The sequence below is a fragment of the Myzus persicae genome, unplaced genomic scaffold (genome assembly GCF_001856785.1).
Source record: "Myzus persicae strain clone G006 unplaced genomic scaffold, MPER_G0061.0, whole genome shotgun sequence".
In the NCBI taxonomy this organism is placed as follows: domain Eukaryota; kingdom Metazoa; phylum Arthropoda; class Insecta; order Hemiptera; family Aphididae; genus Myzus; species Myzus persicae.
This window is the reverse complement of record NW_019104044.1, coordinates 1,670,014-1,686,652: the sequence shown is the minus strand read 5'-3', so window position 1 is coordinate 1,686,652 and position 16,639 is coordinate 1,670,014. Positions and strand designations below refer to the sequence as shown.

Sequence of the window (16,639 nt, the reverse complement as noted above, 5' to 3'; positions counted from 1 at the left end):
TTCTTATAATATTAATTCAATTGTGACATTCCTTGACATTTACAAACACTTATAAATGTGGCACCTATATGAGTATACCACAAAAAAGCGAATTTAAATTATTTATTTGGTGGATATATAATATGCAAAATTTCAATACTAATGATAATAATTATTCTTGTATTTATTTAATTGTTTTTTGTTTTCACTAACATTAAATTATGGTATAATATTTACAACAATTACAAAACCAGAATTTTACAAATAATGTTTCAATTTAATGACTGTTTCATACAAATTGCAATATGTATTTGTATGAGTGTATTATATATTATAATGTAGGCGTATCAATTAGATGAATGAAAATTTGTATACACACTTCTAATAAGAAATCTATTATTCATTTAAGCACCGATTGACATGAAGACATGTATAATTTTAATATCGTAAAATTACAACAGCAATAACTGTGTACTGTTTTTTAAGAAATTGTTCCCAAAATACATAAAGAACTGAGCTGAACGTGTTAATTAAAAATAATTTTCACTTTCCCTCTTTATATTTTTGTGGTGATTCAATCGTAATTGAATTGTCGTGATCAAATATTATTTAATTTAGAGAAAAACGCGAATTATTTCTCTGAAAAAACGATTTGTGTGAGATAGAATTTTTGTTTGTGAGTAAAAAAGCTTGGAAATTTAAAATAGAGTTACCATAGTACAATTTCCCATGATTTCGTGTTGTGAAAACATAGACATTTAAAGAACCAATAGTAGTAGTTCAATATCTACGATTTTTAAACAGAACTTTTCCACTTTTTTCATGCAACATGACTGAGTGATTGGTGAAAAGAAAGGTACTTTGGTATATTATACTGATTATTGATTTTTTAAATAAATTGTTTTTTTACAATAAAATCTAACTATGTGTAGACATAATTTAATATTTTACAATATTATTGTTTGAAAATATACAGAATATTATAATTCGTTTTTCATTAGTATGTAATACTTCGTTTTAACAGATAGGTCCTTACTCTTTAACTGATTGGCATATAAATAAATGTACATAAATATGCATACACAGGGTGATTCACCAAGCACGCTCACCGACTTTTTTTCTTTGATAATGCAGTTCTTCAAAATCTGATTTTTAAAATTTTTAAATATACTTTAAAACCATATTTTTTAATTGTTGAGATTTTTTGCACTACATAAGGAGTGGAGATACAAACTTCTGTTTTGAAAATGAGAACATTCCTATTTAATAATAAATATTGTACAGTAGACAATTTTTCTGGCATTTTTGATATACCAAAATCAAATTTCATACGATTAGTTTTTGAGATATTTAACATTGAGTTCTAAGGATAAAGGTCCATATAGTTATGAATTTATAAGATATGGGGGGCGGCTATGGTGATTTGAAAATTGTAGTCATTAATATTAATCTATTGATATAAATAATTTGTAAAAATGTCTAATAATATATACTAGATAAAATTTCTACGTATATTTTATATTGATGTAAAACCAGTTTTAAGGACTATTATCCTTAATACAAACATATTAATAACTAAGAAACTACTCATTCAAATGTAGAATGTGGTACAACAAAATGTTCAAAAAAAATATCCACTAATTAATTTACAGTAGAAGAGGGGGCTCTTATTTGAAAAATAGAAGTTTGTATCACCAGAGGTCATTCCTTAAAAAGGAGTAGTACGAAAATTAAAAAATTTGAAAATATTATCTTTAATTATATTTAAAAATTCCAAAAACCAGAATTTGAATAAATTCATTATTAAAAGAAAAAAATGGGGGCGGGCATGCTTGACGAATCACCCTGTATAGATTATAAGGATAAACATTTTTATTAAATGACGTATCGTAAATACAATTTTATAGGTAGACATTATTAGGTATTGCATTATATTTAGAAAAAATACATTTTTCTTATGATCGTATGAAATATTTAACAATTTAATTGATTTCCAGTAAGTATAAGACCATAGTATAGTAACACACTTTTTTATTCATACTTTTAATAGACCTCTATTTTTTTACTTACTGCAGTGCTCTGCAGAAATATTTTCTTAAAAATATAAATAATAATAAATAATCTCACAGGATCATTTAAATTTTGTATCATGGTAAGAATAAGAGTCAAAATGTACGCAAATTAATAAAATTAATAAGTGATTGAAAGCCTAAGTTAAGTCAATATTTTAGGCTATTTTGCATTTGACAAATTTAGATTCCTGTTCTCCGGTATTCTCGAAATAATGTATAGAATAATAAAATATTCTTCTATGGAGACGCTATTTCAACGACGGTGGACACAAACAGAATTTACTATTGAGCGTGCAGCATTAAATATTAGTCAGCCTTTTGATGCTAAGTCCTTTTTTAATACTATTTAACCGATAGTTCATCAAAACTTATAGGCTAAGTAAAAAATTGTCAGATATTTTGATCGAGTTGATAAAACTCATTTTATAGAACCACCAAAACTATCGTCTGCATTGGATACCCTAAGGTAGGAAAAAAAGTTATTTATGAGTTTCGTTACCGACCGTTTTTTTCAACGAAAATAATCCCTCAAATGCCTAGCGTACGGATTATACTGGTATTAGAATAATAAATCTTAAAATATATTTAAATTAGTATTGGAGTTTATTTGAGATAAATTTCTCAATTTTTTCAAATTTCGGGTTATCTTCTCTTTAAACTTGATTTAAAAAATATTCAGATTTCCAATCTCATTACTATCAATAAAATTATTATCTCGAGTATAATATTATGTTTGTGTGAAATGAAAAAAATACCACTCAATCAGTACTCAATTAGTGAGATAAAATTGTATGAATTTAATAATTGTTATATTTGCTTGTTCTAATGAAAACAAATATGAGACGTGAATTTTAAAATTTGAAGTTTGAATGCACTCTTTCCGGGAAGTACACTCGACATTTGTACATATGGAATAATTGTTATAAGTTATTATATTCCAACAGTTACATATTCACAATCAATGTTTCCATTTAGTATATGGATATTAATATTATTATTATTATTGTTATATGCCCTATTTAAAATCAATGATCACAATGACATGATACTTGAATATTATTTCAATTATTAAGCTACACTATAATAGGTAGGTACTACAATTCTAGAATTGAAAAAAAATATATAAAAAATGAATATAAAAATAAATCTGAAATAGGTTTATTTTTTAAGGCTTTATTTTGGACTATTACTTTTATTTACAGAAATGATAGGCTTCTTTTTTTTTCCTAGGAAGTCTTTACTCATTCATAGTTTCCACCTCAGAACTTTTAGACTGTACAGTACATATAATGCAATATATAGTGCTCCTGTACAAATTGCATCGTTATTCACGGTTTTTACAACTATTTTAAGTAGTGTAACAATTGTAAGCCAGGATAATAAATACTAATTATTTAATAAGATTATTTAAATGAGAATTTACCGAAGAACTCTAGCCCTACTATTAATTATAATTTAAAAGCTTGTAACGTAGCGTGTAGATCTATATAGATCACACGTAATTAGACCACAGTCGGTGTTCATAAATAGTATAATAATTATATCTAAATCAAGTTAAAATATTAGGCATAACGCTATAATTAACTAAAAATTAATTTTAAATTGTTAAATGATACATTTTAATAAGAGAGGATCTGTAAAAAAAAAAATATGTGCTACGTCGTGTAATGCGATCGTTTTAAAATGCGCAGGCCCACTAAAGTTACTGATGAAAACAGATTTAAAAATTATTTAAACAGTAATAAACGAACTGGATTGTTTTGAATTTATTATAAAAGCAATTGTAATTATATTATATACCTACACACTTAACGGGCCGTATAAAATCAATACTTTATGTACCTTCAATGCCGCTTACATGAAAATTCTCAATAATAATGGTGTATTGAATAAATACTATTTATGTATAAAATATAAATTTAACAACAACGATAAAGTTTAACCAACAATTAAAAATTATAATTTATAATTTTGTCTCAACCTTAAAAACGTCCAAACATCTATTTGATTGGCGGTGGAGGGAGGGTGACACATACGTAAAATAATCCTGACGGTATATTATATGCTTGATCGCAATGGAATTTAAAAATTATTTAAAAATAGATGACATGCTTGAAAAAATCTATAAGCTCTACGCCATTTAGATAAAAAAAAATATACGTACTATTAAAATGCTAACAATGTGCAAGGTGAGCATTTTCAAATTCCACAAACAGTAAATAATGACGATAAGGAAATAAACAGAACGGAATTCCTTAAAAATAATATATAAACTTCAATTTTAATACTGAAATATCATTCCGTAAAATATTCTTCCATGTGTACATTATATGTGTTATCGAATATTATTGAAATGTATATGTGCATAAAATTCAATGGATTATAAATATGTATTTAATGAGTTAAAACTCTTATAGTGAGCCACGTCAATATATTATGTGTATGAGTAGTGCAAAACAGTTGTTATTAATAAATGATAAATGAAAAATAAATTGCATGTATGATTAAATGTATATTTAATTATTCGTCATTTTTTTTTCTGCAATGAATAAGTATATCGGGAGTAAATAAAATAAAAAATCATAATTATTACGACATTTAATAAAATGTTTTCCTTGATGTTTAATGCTAAAGGTGAAAATGAACAATACCTTAAATTATAATTTATTCCTAGATATACGTTATTTTAATCGATTACTTACAATTATTTATTTACTGTTTTGAAAGAGATGAACAAATTACAACAATTCATTATTGAAAATTCGAAGATATTACTCTCCCTCTCTTTCACACTGTGTAAAAAAAAAAATGTGTAGGCGGTTATAAATCGTGGCTTTACAATTTTGATTAGTTCGATCGTAACAACGTAGTGTTCACATCGATGACAGCTGCCATGTCACGTGATAACATAATAATTATTGACCATTAGACCATTAGACAATGCGATGACAATAATAACAATAGATATAAATTATCATATTATATTATAATATCATTATAGGAAAATATTATATTTGGACGGATAGACATAGTTTCTCGGCCGCAGCGCCCATTACAGTGACTGCGCATACTTAATCAGGTGGTGAGCCCAGTGGCTGTAGGGGAGGGAAGTATAATTATGAAAGAAAAATTTAGATTTATGGGGGGGGGGGGATTGGTGGTCTAACTTATGATGCATTTTTTTTAATGCTCTTAAAGTCTAAACAGTAAGGAATCAGAATTAGTCTTTGAAATTAAGCAAAGTGTAAATAATATTGAGTGTATTCATTATCATATAAAATGTGTTTTTAAAACACCCCCTCCCCTTTCACACACACACACACACACACACACACACACAACCAGAAACCAACCCATGGTCATGCCTGGCTTATGATGTTAACGACAGACGCACGATGACACGTTTTGTCTCGCGAGCTGCACTGACGAGACATTTTTGCAGTCCACTGCACTTAATTCCCATTTACGTGCAGACAAATTACAGCAGACATACCTATAATGGGTACCTGCAGTCCGATAAGTATAAGCTACAATAACTGCAGTGAGATCTTTTTTTCCTACATCAGGATTAACGATATTACTTTATTTAATTTATTAACTCTTCATTGTTTTCGATTACCTAGCTACTGTCGTCTATACATAAAAAGGAATACATTCGTAAAGGACGTATAACCATATGTAGGCCTGATACTGAAATGATTGTATTATTTTAATTACGGTATGTAATTATAATCGGATGATGACAATATCACGTGTATGCGCCTGAATACGAAAATACGATGAAGAAAGCAATATCAATATATAAGACCAAAGTGCGTATTGATTTGAAAAAATAAATACAAATTAAAAAAATAATGAAAACAACTACTAAATGACAAAGTGATTACCTAGTATGTATAGACTTATATATTGCCTTCTAAGACATGCAGCATCATTATAGATCACAAACGAAATATGCGTAGGCAGGTTAGAGTATTGGGGTCAGCATTGTCAGTAACTGTATTATGATAATCACTATAAACAACAGCTTTATATGACAAATACAATAATTATATTATACGTACGTCGCGTAAACTGTATATTATGAGTTCAAAGAATATTTCACGTATTTAGCAGATAAATCAATGCATAGAAAACAATTGAATTTAATAATAGATTAAATTAAGCGGTACGGTTATTTTTTAAATTTTAATCGAATAACATGCGTCATACTAATGAATAATGATATATATGATATATATATTTACTCTGGATGTATAGTATGAAACTATCGAGATACAATATAAATAATATGATGTATAATACCATACACGTTATTCACGTCATAATACTTCCATGAAGGAAACAAACAATCATTTTTAAATAATTACATTTCGTCGATGTATTCCATGTGCAGGAAAAACAAAGCGAAAAGGGGCAAAGAGTGTAAATTGTTGCGAAACATATTAAACGAGAATATAATACTCTTCAGAATGAAGCGAGTTCAAACAAAAGTAGAAAGAAATAGTTTTGCAATAAGTTAATGGAAAAAAGACTGCATGGTATCATAGGTAGGTAGTCATATTAGGCGGGAACTGGCAACAGCAGATATTGTTCAAATGAATTTCAGGCATGGTTCAATAATGGCAATTTTGGGAGAATTCGTACGTGAGAAGAATAAAAGATTATATAGACGGTGACCAAAAGGGATTTTTGTTGTTCGAGCCTGCAACGAATACATATTAAACTAAAAAGATAATCGGAAAAACAAGATCAAAGATTGCATAGTGATCATTCGGTAATATTACATCAGACGAGTGATGTCACGACAATGTATAGTGTTTATTACCCATACTTTACTTACTTACGTACATTTTTTTTCGTCACTAAATAATAAAATAAATATTTATTTTAGAATCTTAGCGGAGCGATGAAGAAAGTATTGATTTTAGAATGGTAATGATGATGTGTGTGGGTGTGTGTGTGTGTTTTTTGTGTCCGTCATCCTTTTTGAGCAGTAAAGCAGTGTTTCGAATTTCTATACTTCAGCATATTTTCTGGCAGGAAAGAGAATCTAGTTAGTACCTTGGGGGGTCAAAAATAAAAACTCTCAGTAGGTTTCAAAAGCATCAGGAAAAACAAAAAAAAACATTAAGAAAAATCAAGAATTTTTAAGCAAAACCAGTTTCGATTTTGTTTTTTTGGCGTTACTCAAAAACAAATAATCGTAGGTATTTCAAATTAAAATTTAATGTGTATGTGAACATTTTCCATACATGATAATATTTCGATTCTTTTTGAACTATATATAGGCATGACGAGTTTACGTTTTTTTTTTTTTTAAAATTATTGTCGATAAATAATATTTTACTCAGTCAAAAACTTGAAAATGTTATACGAAATTCCCGATAAGTTATTACTATAGTGTTATAAAAAATACAATTTTTTTACCTTTAACATAAAAAATTACAACATTGGATACTCATCCGATACCTCATCGAACGGTTTTCTTATTTTATTGTTATATTCAAAGACCTCGAATAACCGTAGATACTTGACAGTTATACCAAACGTTTATTCAATCATTTTGTATACAAGATAACATTTTCGAAGTATTTTGACTATTTTTGAGCTGTTTATAGACATTTTCAGGTTTTTTTTGTATAAATATTGATAAAAATGTTTCATTAGTTGTCTGAATAGTGGTTTACAAAATATATCAAGGATATATGGGCACGATTTTTTTCATAAGTATTCGAAGTTCAATTTACGACATAATGTACAACAAAGTGGTATCCACTTGCCCACAGTTTTCAATGTTTGTTTTTTCATTTTATCATGACGTATGAATCAACATTATTAATGGTAGGTATATGAAATTATTGAAGTCCTACCCATTTTATTTTACGAATTCATAATTTTGTATTTGCAATAATTCAAAATTACATGGCCGTACATCGTAAAATATATCATTGTTTTATATTACATATTATTATATATATCAAAATCAAATGCAGTGTGAGAAAGGTTTTAATTGGTTTCGTTTTGATCGTTTTCGATCTGCAGCTTCGCGTGTTTAAATTACGAGCTCGTGCGTATGATTTTCGTTTTTCGGTGTTGTTGTTGTAGATTCAGCTGTGGAAGTATAGCTATTGATTTTTATTTGCAGTCAGGTTCTTGTGGTTTTCGGTTCTAAGTTGAAAGTAATTATACATAGTACGCTTATTATTTATAGTTGAGCGTAGTGAACATTTTAAGTTTTAATGATTTCAAATGTTTTCGTAAACGTTTTATATTTAATCAAGTAGGTATATTTTAATTCGTTGTAGAAATTGTTATTATTTGTGTAATCGACAAATAACCGTAAATTAGTACATTTTAGTTTAATACGCCTTGTCAGTTGTCAATAAATTTTATAACTTTTTTTGAGAGAATTTGTTTATTTTATCTGCAATGAAGCACATTATTACTTTGAAAACGAGTTAAGGGATTAAAAAACTTTAAGTCTTATTAAATATTTCAAACTCTGAGTGATGTCTTAGAAATATTACCTTCGCATTGTTAAACATAGTAATTTTGTTTCAGAAAAAATGTTTAATTTTTATTTATTTCAATATAGGTAATAAATTCGAATCTACATTTTGAATTTACATGGTTGAAGTGATTCTCGAATTCTTGATACTTGGTGTGTTAACATTGCTTTTACTTTTGTGCTTGATTCGTACATAGCTCGTGTATTCATACGATTGTGTTGAAATAAATACATAAATATACAATATGTCAGTATGTGTAAAAAAGATATTAATTTATATTTCCAAATAGCGGTGTGTCGGATTTATTATATTATAGTACCTATATAGTATACACCGATCATCATCTTTTACAGACATTCAGTAACTTACTCTTACTATATTTGAATTGTTAATGATAATTATCAGTAATTTGAAATTAAACATATTTACACAAACTTAACTCTAAAATTTCAGTAAGTTAGGTAGGGTGTAGGTACCTCCGATTTATAAAAAACAAAAACGATAATACCATTTTTTTAATTTTGTGTTTAGTTAAACCAAAAATATGAACCATAAATTAAAGTATGCAATCGGGGAACTTAAATACGGCATTATTTAGAAAAAAAGTTACTGAAGAGAGTGTCGTGAGACACTGTATAATATTGATTATGTTCTGACTGACTTACATAACTATTATACTCATTAGTATTCATTTTATTTATATACATTATTAATCTCTAATTACTTTTTATTTTATTGCATTTCATAAGCCTCTTAGACTCTTAGTACGTACTACTGAAGTCTGAAGAGAGAATTGGGTACTTAACTATTCAGTATTCTGGCATATAATTCAAGTAAACATAGCATTTGACATATAAACGTTAGAAGCCTTATAAATATCAATTAGTATACCTAGATTAACAAAAATTTAACCCAAACGGTGTACTGTACCCGCAGAAAATTAATAGGAATATTATAGACATGTTATTTTCATTCCAAGGTTACTGAGATTCTTTTGTTAATAATATATCAGAACGAGTTTTAAAGCAAAAATATAGTATTAAATAAGTATTAAATGCCTTCTATCGACTGGAAAAACTCCTAATCAAGCAGAAAAATCACAGAATTTAAAACTTTTAGAATTGTATAACAATTATAGACCACTACAGATGCTGAGTTTTATTTGTGGTACAAAAAGTTCCATTGCCAAAATCATTCTTTTCCACATAATGCAATCGCTGCAATAAACTTGTGTAGTTGTAAGTTGTGTAATAAAACTATATTTATACTTTTAAAAATATTTTCGACATCGAATGTTTGGTGGCTAGTACATCAGAAAGGTAATCATCTACCTTAAGAAGGATAAATACAAATTTAATAAGAATACAATGAGTCAGAATATACTTAATGGGTCATCTAAACTTAAATGTTCAATATTCACAGATATGAAACCGAGGTTCTAACTTCCGAAATACTAACAGAATTAGGATTTAAAATAAATATGGAATAGAGAAAACTTTAATACCTAAATTATAGAATATTTAATAACATTTTCATGTTTATAAATTATAAATATTTATTATGCAATAATATAACATTCTATATAATAGTTTTATACCATAAAGTTTAAAAGTTTAAAATGTTCAAATAAGTGAACATAAAATAATAACATACTGGGTGATCAACTTAACGAAAGACATTATATTTCATTGATTATTTCATAAACTATTAACGTCATCGAAAATATTTTTTTACAACGTTCTAAGTCCTTAAAAAAAATTATTCTAAAAATATATTTCTATTATTTTTATAAATCGATTTTTTTAATGACTACATGCTTTTTTAATTCCTTCATCCAAAGCAGAATATTTTTGGAGTGCTTTAATGGGAAAAAAATCGAATTTTGGATGAATAATTGGAACAGTTATACTCATAAGTCATAAGTAGGTATTTAAAGTTATGATAAGCCGAGTGTAATGGTGCAGTCTTACAGGGATGTCCCCATTGCACAAATTTTGATTTGTCTTAAAATTATATAAAAGAAATATTTTCAAAAACTTTAGTGTTTTCTGAAATAATGTGTGTCTTAAATTATAAATAAATTATAAATATTTAGTAATAACAAGTGCTGGGAATTTGAGGCAGAGCGCAATTTCTTTAACTTATTTCAAGACGTAGCATTCTTCAGATAGTTTGAATTATGTAACAACGTATCCAATGTTGAAACTTTTGTTTTATATTTTAAATTTTGGGTATTTGTAGATTTGAAATGTATTTTTTTTTTTAAAGATCTTACAGTGCTTTAAATTATTTAATTCACTTGCCTACAACAGTAATAACTAGTAAGCATAAGACACTTTTTACTCACTTTATATAGGTGCCTTACTTGACTTTTGTCTAAACTTTCGAAGGCTTAAAAGTTATAGAATTATGTATTTAATCATCAATCAGTTATTGTCTCACTAACACGAACGTCAAACGTTCGCAAAATTATTATATCGCTGCTTTACATAGTATCTATGTATATAATAATAATATATAATGTACGGATATGTACATAATATATGTTTGTATTTTATGCGTGTGTGAGCGCTAGTCAAAGTATATATATTAACTCTGAAAAGGAATAGAATATATTTAAAATACGTAAAGAAATCGTTTATTCGTATAGAAATGTAAACTCTCAATAATGTAACCCTATATATATATATATATATATATATATAGTACCCCAAGAGCGTTTGAACTATATACACACAATACATAGGTACTATTACTCTCTCTCACACACACACACACACACACACACACACACTTATATATGGTCGATATATGAACGAATTGAAGGATATCCGGAAAGACGTATATGCCGCCAACCAGCTCTGCTCTATACGCATATTATACAGCAGGTATAATATGTGTGAGTGTATTATTGTGCGTGCAGGCATATATAATATTATGTGCATCATGCGGCGTGTACGTCTCGATGAAAACTTTACATAACGTGTGTATTTTATATACCTGTACCGGTCGTATGTGCGTGGGTGGGCTTTAATTCGTTGTTACATATTAATGCATTTTATTAGCGCTGCCGATCGATATATACGCGCGGAGCGTATTATTATAATATATACATATACGAATAATACCTGCTGCAGCATGCGAAATGATAGAAAGAGAGAGAGAAAAACTTCCAAACGGATCGCACGAGGGCTCACCCGCGAACAAATCTATATAGGTACACACAATCGTTGTCGGGGCCTACCCATTTATTTAGTATTGCCGAAAATATCTACCGAAATCCTTTACGAACCCCCCATTATAATGTACATAGTAAGATAGTTCTTCCTCCAGAACGATTCCGTGACGAATTGTTATTACGCGGTTTTGCGAGTGACGAGTGATATTATGATATTATTATTTGGGTAAGTTCGCGAGCGTGTAGGTACGTGTGGGACGCAAAGCATAATAATCCTGTAACAATCAGAGAAACTTCGGTGCGACCACAAGACTATAATACGTCTGTACTTCGTATACATAGTTACAAAACCGCCAAGACTTTCGAGCTGACTTTTGTACTTTTACACAATATTGTAATATGTAGTAAATAATATAATATCCATACATAGTCTATACGAGTATAAATATGATAACTATATATATGAATAATACGCGCGTTTTTCATTATTATTTTAACGCGACAATAGATGCGTGTCGCATAATAATATACAAACGTTTATTATAATATTATACGTCAAAGAGACGTATAGAAAAAACCCCATTAACCGTACATTATTGTTCTTTTTTGTGTTGGGGTTTTTTTTTTTTGTTATGAGCAAGCGTTTTGTTTTGTTGATTTATATTTTAAACTGCTGTTAAATATAACTTATATACAAGTGTATGTTACAGAATAAAAAAAAGGCCAGACTCGTCTCCCGCAACCCGCTGTGCTCATTATTTGCTGGTTCGCTGGGACATTAAATTCGGGAGCGTACAGTAAATCGTAGCGTTCAAAAAACACTTTCGAACGGAACCCGGTGAAAACCACGAGCCTGTTGACGTTCTTTCAAAAACTGTGGACGGTCGTCGGTATTTTGCCATATTATATTATGCGGCCTGAGACACTTAAACGTTAACCCTTCGAAGTATATCGTTTAGACTCGATTTCGGAAGAGGCTACGTGAAACTTTTTGAGCATTCCTTTCGCTCGTAAAAAACGGTCACGGAGAAATATAATAAAAAAACATCCGCGGTAAATGCGTATTAGGTACATCGCTAAACTCGATAATCCAAAACACATTTCGGGACACTATAAACTATTACTATAATAGTGATTAATTTATCGGTTGCCCACACATTTATAATAAATAGTTAACTCGAATTCAGAAGGAAAAAAAGAACGTTTGATGCGTACAGTGAACGATTGCAATCATATGATAATATTATAATATATCGTTTAAAACAGAGCAGGAGTGGCGAACGGTCGATCATGGACGATTTAAAATTCGATCGCTTTTTGTTAGAATTTATTATTTACATTTGGTAGCCCCCCTCCATGAAAAAATCCTGGTGACCACTATCGACAACAATTGAGGGTATTTTTATGGCTCCCCAAATGAACAATATTTATTTTCAGTACATCCTTTTACAGAAAAACTTGATCACCCCTGATTAGAGAACCAACCTATAATATATTCGTATATACCTTACTGACCGAGAAAGAAATGATCAGCTGCTATATATTCTTATATATATATAATAATATGTGGTCTTAGTGTGTTATGGAGAATACTTTAATTTATAGTAAGTTGAATATTGAATTATAGATTTAGACTTGTATTGAGAGGTATTCGCTTTGAAAAGGGTTTTACTAGAAAACAATCTAAGATAAAAAAGAAATGCTGTCACCTTAAGTTTACCCTAAAATTAACTTCCATCCATCACCCTCAGAAAAAATTACACATTATATTGTATGCGGAGAAGATGATGATTCAAAGGTGAAGGTTTCATTTAATAGTCCCCCACTCCTAAACAATTATAGTGACCACTGTCAGCGATAGTTGTAGGTATTTTATGATTCCCTCAAACGAAACATATTCTCAGTAGATCTTTAACAAAATAAGTTTAGCCACCCCCAAAAAAGAGTGAAATATACTCGTACGTCATACTATTGCTGCTGGTCCCGGAGATTCCCAATCTGGAATATTATATTGTATTATTATGGCCATAAAAAGGGTATAATAACATTATTACAGTGTAGGCGTACCTGGTACCTAATAGACATAAACTAGAAGTTTTCGTTTAAAAAAAAAAAACTGTTTTACCGGATAATAATCGACGGGATAAATGAGAAAGTCTATCGCCTTAGGTTTTTTAGTAATTCACCTCCACCAATCCCCCCCCCCAACTATCCCGCAAAATGCATATAAATAGGTATATAATATACAACTTAGTGCGTTATAATATTTATATAATACTATATTGTGTGCTGACGGGAGAATGATGACGACGACGACGACGGTGGTAATGATGACGATGATAATCATCATCATCATCATCATCATCATCATCATCGTGGTTCGACTGAGGAACATCTAGAGAGGTTTCAACGAGGCCGAGCGATAGGCACGGTGGCGGCGGTGGCGGCGGTGGCGGCGGTGGCGGCGGTGATGGCGTCGGCGGTGGCTGCAGTGGCGGCGTCGGACGGGATCGAAAATACGGCGTCGGGCGCGCGCAAACGGTCGCCGTTTTTCCCAGGTCGCGCGGCGGAAAATCCCCACGAGTCGACCGCCGCCACCGTGCCGGCAGCAGCAGCAGTGCCATTCGATCCGTGACCGTCACACGTGCGCCGCACCCGCCGTCATGTTCGAAATCAGTGCCCTAGGCCGGGGCCCGCACCGCAGCCGTCTGCACCGCCACGGAGTACGCGTCTGCGACCGCCGTCGTTAGCTGGTGCGCCGAAAGAGGAGGCTACGACTGCCGAGGGCGCATGGGCCCTGCTGCACCGGCAGCGGTTACTGCACGACTGTCTTCGTCCGTCGGACATCTGCGCCCGGCAAGTACGACCGTAAACCGTATAATAATAACATAATGTTTATCGTTTTGTACGGAAACCCATGACGAAGGCGATGGTATGCCTGTTCTATAAATTGATTATATTGTCACCCGCTTGAGGAATATTTATATATTATACGTTAGAGTCGTGTCGATAATAATACGCGCGTCCGATCCGCGATGCGATGATCCCGAACACGACCCACGTGGGTTGCAAACGTAATGACCGCGGATTTGATACAGATTTCGGCGGTATTTGCGTTACCGGAAAGCTTATGTGGTACGACATAATCTCTAGTACGTGCGATATCTGAGCTTAAGACTTAAGTTGAATTATATATATATATATTATATATATGTACAGGTATAATGAACATTTCGGTTGCGAGCGGTACTACATAATTGGTTCGTTATATTATAATATTATTGACCCGATATACATGTACGTATATTATATACACAGGTAACGGCGATTAATATAACGAACGTGCGTTTACCGGGTGCGCTTGTGGTAATGCGGTATCAGTGGTATATCACGTATATAAAACCGAGCATCCAATTCCCGCCCGCCCCCATCCCTGCAGCAATGTTTGCCACCAGGAAAACTCGGCACACGCGTGGTTTGTTCACCGCAGTCGCGCGGGGGGGGGGGGTGTAATAATAATTATTGTATTACCTCTGTGTGCAGACGGACACGCATGCTGCAGCGTGCGTTGGGTACAAGCCGATTTTTCTATTTTCGATTCCGTTATTATTAAATTGGATTAATGAACCGACGACGACGAAAGCTCCAAAAGCGGACCTCCCTCGATCTCGAATGCGATTACGACCGCAGCGTGGCACTGAATGCCACGCCGTTATCTGATTTGGCGGAAATCGGACGGAGAGCTTTCCCGCCGCGACGACGGGCTCAGCAACACAACAATAACAACAACAACAATAATTATTATTATAGAAACATAATGCGATTTACTCCAACGGCCGCCGGCGGTTTATTATTGAACGAACGCCGTCGTATAAATGTTTTTCATAACAATATTATATGTGGAGTGACATATTTGTAATAATAATAATAATAATAATAATAATACACAACGAAAACATCTTATAATATTATCATCAACGACATCGACGACCCGCCAACACCGTCGTAATTCAATAATTGTACATAAGCTATAATAATAGTCCCATCCGATTCTTAGCAGGTCTTGGCATCCCGAGGATACAACCCTACAAATAATATTATTACATCGACCCTGCAAATAACACAGTTGTCGATGCATTATAATACGAAACGATATATTATCATACTATGAACTTAATAGTACAATTTATTATTAATCCAGTACAATAAAATCAACATGATAATAATATTATGTTGAATACTATACACTGTCGCAGCACGTTCGTACATAGTAAATGTCCTCAAACGTAATAAATAATAATATATTAATATATGTGTGCTCGCGAATATAACAACAATAATAATATTATAGGACTGCGAGCGCGAAGTGACGGGTCGGATGATCTGACGGTGGTCGGCTGGAGGGTGCCGAGGGATGACGCGCGAACAGTCGGCAGATTTTCGTCGTCGCAAACACGCGAGTTCGTGTGGGTGCGGCGGGTGGACGCGGAGGGCTTCGTATATACATGTATACCACACGGCGGCCGCGGGGCCTACATGTACGGGCGCGGAACGACGGCGACGAGCCGAGCGCGCCCGCGGAATAAATGTGGGTCAAACGCTCGCGTGCGGCAGAGACGGGCGGCGTGGTTTAACGCACACGCTGCAGCAGTGTCGTGGATCGTCACTCTCTCTCACCCACGCGCACCCACGCACCCTCGCACCCACAATCGCACCGCACGCACGCTCCCGCGTATACGCTGCGATAATATTATAACACGCTCGCGCGCGCATGTGTGTGTGTGTGTGTGTGTGTGTGTGAACGAACATGTGTCGCGTCTCGCCGAAATCGTCTTTCTGCGCGGATCGGCGGAACAGCCGATTTACAATCGCTTTTCAACCCCCCCCCCCCCCCCCCC

The 16,639-nt window shown here is 32.1% G+C and overlaps 1 protein-coding gene and 1 long non-coding RNA gene across 2 annotated transcripts in view; one reads left to right on the top strand and one right to left on the bottom strand.

The window, feature by feature from the left end:
- LOC111037958 overlaps nucleotides 1-16,639 on the bottom strand; it is a 41,166-nt gene that overhangs the window by 1,861 nt on the left and 22,666 nt on the right. The window lies entirely within an intron of this gene.
- The window catches only part of LOC111037951, a 30,619-nt gene continuing 28,349 nt past the window's right edge, over nucleotides 14,370-16,639 (top strand). Inside the window, exon 1 of the mRNA XM_022320827.1 lies at nucleotides 14,370-14,601. The gene's annotated coding sequence lies outside the window, so the exon portion shown is untranslated. The remainder of the gene's footprint in view (nucleotides 14,602-16,639) is intronic.